Below are 4221 nucleotides of genomic sequence, written 5' to 3' on the forward strand. Positions count from 1 at the left end.
CGGCCCCCTCCGACGTCGCCACCTCCCCCGCCCCTGCTGTCCTCCAGCCGCTCCGGTGCTGCTTCCCCTCGGTGAGCTCCCCCGCCCCCCGGTCACTCGCCGGAGTTGTAGCTGATGCCGCTGTTGTGTTAGCTAGATAGACAAAATTAGTGTAGTGCAATTATTTTGTATGTTTAGTGCAATTTTAGTAGATAGATAGAGAAATGTTAAAATTTGGATAGTTGAATGAAATGGATAGATAAGTAGATAAATTTCTAGGTACATCAATGTATGGATAGGTAGGTACATTTTAGTTTTGACCAAAAAAATTAATCAATGCGGTAAAAATTTAATTTGAAGTATCATGATCATCTAAGTTTTTTACTTTATGTTTTGAATAATGTAGAATATATGCATTCTGTCCTACAATTTGAGATGTTGTTGAAATGCTACATGAGATGCGAAGTTCCAAATATTTTACTCGGTGGAATTTAAAGGGTTTGTGGCGTCGCATCTCTCGATATGATATGTAGATAGATGTTTTGTGAAGTAGATAGATAGACCGATGTTAAAATTCGGATCATGGTTAGTGGTTAGTTCATCATGATGATATTGCAAAAAAAAAATTGAAGACAAAATTTTGATTGACTCAGATGTGATGATCTAAGTTGTTCTTTCGGTGGATTTTGCAGGCTTTGTGGTGTCGCATTTCAGCGGAGTGACCGTTGTCCGACGCGTTGGTCCCCCTGAGCATCCCTCTGCTGTTCGACTACTTCCTCTACAGCCGAGGGTGAGCTACAAGTCCATCTCCTCCCTTTTTTCATATCACTAGATTTCATTCTCAAGTCACCTGGCGTAACCTAGGTCTCCCGTCCGAAAGGGTTGCATCGATAAATATGCATTCAATTGCATATTTATCACCGCAGCTCTTTTAGATTGTCCAGCGTTTTCCATGGACAGCCCGAGGATGTGTAGATTGATTATGTTCTCCATGTTCTACCCTGTTCCGAGACAGGATTTCGGCGCCCATTGTTCTCCGGAGCACATTCTCTCGGCTATTTGCCGAGACGTGTATCTGGAGAACAGCAGGGAGGTGCTGCCGAAATTTTGTCTAGTAACAGGGTAGAATGGAGAACGTACTCAATCTACACATCCTCGGGTGGGATTAGGACCCATCTTTACCTATTAGAGATGTAGGTGGATTCAACGCGGTAGAAACTGAAAATTTGATGTGATTAATTTAAGTGAATCCTTAATTATGTTGTGTGGCTTGCAAAAAAGCAGAGGATGGCAGATAATCAGTGGATGTACAGTGGTTTTATCCGTCGGAATCGAGTAACATCAGAGTGGATCGCGAAAACCGATGTGTATTTGAAGGAGATATTCCGTCGTCCAAGGAGAATTATCCCACCATGCCCTTGTGCGAGATGTGCGAGATGTGCCAGACGTCACCGTAGAAATCAGATGGACATGAGTGAGCACCTTCGCACGCACGGATATATGCCAAACTTTGACATGCCGCCGATAAACATAGCCGAGCAGAACCGTGGTAGAGAGGAGGTGATGCGACAACGCATCGATGGATATGAGGACGACGGGGTCAGGGACATGCTAGATGATGTCATTGTTGCAGAAACGGGAAATGCGACACCTTCAGAGAATGAACCGGAGGAGCCGGAGGCAACCGCAAAGGCCTTCTTGGAGGTCTTGGCCTCGTCGAAGAAACCTCTTTATGCGGGTGCGAAAATATCTCAGCTGGATGCCATCTCGCAACTGATTGCAGTCAAGGCTGAGTACGTCTGTAGCCAGAAATGCTTCGAAGCATTATTGGGAGTATGGGCTAACAGCCTCCCTGAGGGTCATGAACTGCCGAAAAGCATGTACGATACAAAGAAAATCATGAAGGCACTCTCTATGGATTATGAGAAAATAGATGTTTGCCCGAAGAATTGCCTTTTGTTTAGGCACGAGTATGCGGATGACAAGTACTGTAGGCAGTGCGGTTCGTCTCGGTACATTGAGGTGGTCGGTGAGGATGGTGAGAAAAAGCAGCTAACCATCCCCATTAAGGTTCTTCGGTATCTTGATTTTATAAAAAGACTGCAGCGCCTTTTCATCATGAAGGAGTCTGCCAAAATGATGAAGTGGCACAAGGAAGGTATAAGGTACAATCCAAAAAAAATCGTACATCCATCGGAAGGGGAAGCATGGAAGTCGTTCGATGAAGAATACCCCGAGGAAGCAGCCGAGGCTGGGAATGTCAGAATAGCCATATCAGGTGATGGGTTGAATTCATATGGTATGTCGTCCAATCCATACAGCTGCTGGCCCGTGTTTGTAATTCCGCTCAATCTTCCTCCCGGTGCCCTAATGCAACGCAAGACCATGTTCTTGTTGCTCATCATTCCGGGGCCTGATTATCCGGGGAAGCAATTGGGTGTGTTTATGCAGCCGCTGGAGGATGCTTTGCACCATTCTTGGTACTTTCCGACGTTGACATACGACCGGGATCTGCAGAGAAATTTCTTGATGAAAGTTTGGTTGCACTATTGCATGCATGACTTTCCCGGCTATGCTCTATTCTGCGGATGGTGTACAAGTGGGAAGATGCCATGCCCAGTGTGCATGCAGGCTCTGCGAATGATTTGGCTGAGTAAGGGTGGCAAGTATGTAGCCTTTGACCTGCATCGACAGTTCCTCCCTCCAGACCATCCAGACAGGGAAGACAAGAAGAACTTCACGAAAGGCCGGGTTGTTCATGAAGTAACCGAGATTCCAACATTTTTGGGGGCAGATGTTCTTGCTCAGCTAAAAGCTCTCCAACCTAAAGTCAAAGGCAAAGCCAAAGCCAAAGCCAAAGGCTTCGAGGGATATGGTGAGACGCACAACTGGACTCACATTACCCCCTTCTCACAGCTTCCCTATTTCAAGGACCTCAAACTTCCTTACAATATCGATGTGATGCACACCGAAAAGAATGTGGCAGAGTCCCTTTTCCACACGATCCTCAATATTCCTGATAAGACGAAGGATAACATTAAAGCTAGAGCCGATCAACAGAGAATTTGTGATAGACCACGTCTGAACATGAAGCCTCCCACAGGCGGTCGAAAAAACTGGTTCAAGCCAGATGCTGACTTTGTCCTTAAACCGCCAGAAAAAAAAGGAAGTACTTATCTGGCTGAAACACATTTTGAAGTTCACCGATGGTTATGCATCGAATATAAGTAAGCGAGTCAATCTTTCAACGGGCAAAGTGACCGGCCTGAAGAGTCATGACTACCATGTATGGATTGAGTGGATAATGCCGGTGATGGTTCGAGGCTATGTCCCCGAGCATGTCTGGCGAGTGCTTGCCGAGCTAAGCCATTTCTTCCGCACGCTCTGTGCTAAAGAAGTAAGTAAAGACGTGATTGAAAAATTGCATAAGAAGGCACCGGAGTTGATAGTCAAGCTAGAGAAGATCTTTCCGCCAGGCTTCTTTACACCGATGACACATCTCATTCTGCACCTCGCGAACGAGGTATTGTTGGGGGGGCCTGTGCAGAATCGCTGCCAGTACGGCCCTGAGAGACAGAACAAGCATCTCCGACAGAAATGTGGAAACAAAGCTAAGATTGAAGCTTCCATAGCTGAGGCAGTTATCCTAGAGGAGGTGTCAGACCTCAGCACATCATACTATCCAGACCACGTTCCCCATCTGCATAACAAGGTGCCTCGATACAATATAGAAGAGCCGAAGTATCAACCCAAGCTCCATCTATTCAACGCGCAAGGTGGGAGGGCTGGGGCCTCGAAACCTTATAACATGCCACGACAAGAGTGGGAGGACCTCATGTTCTATATCTTGCACAACATCAGGGAAGTTGAGGAAGTGTGGATGAGGTAATGCCACTACACCATTCCTTTATGTCTTCCACATCATCATGTTTTATGTTCACTTAGTCCCGGTCTAACACCGATTTTCTTTTTTTTAGTGATTTCGTTCAAGAGGAATGGACGGGAATGAATCCTCCTACTGAGGCGGAGGCACTTACTCTTCTCCGTCATGGAAACCCTGGACGTAAAATTTTTGTTGCTTGGTTCATGGAGAAAGTAATTTTCCACACTCCCCTATTAAATACCTAGTTCAACATTTATTAGTTAACTAATGCACGCAACAATTTCAATTATACTTGTAGGGAAAAGATCCGAACATATCTATGGATGATGAATTGAGATGGGTTTCCATGGGTTTTGACC

Source organism: Triticum aestivum, chromosome 4D (assembly GCF_018294505.1).
Source record: "Triticum aestivum cultivar Chinese Spring chromosome 4D, IWGSC CS RefSeq v2.1, whole genome shotgun sequence".
Lineage (NCBI taxonomy): Eukaryota > Viridiplantae > Streptophyta > Magnoliopsida > Poales > Poaceae > Triticum > Triticum aestivum.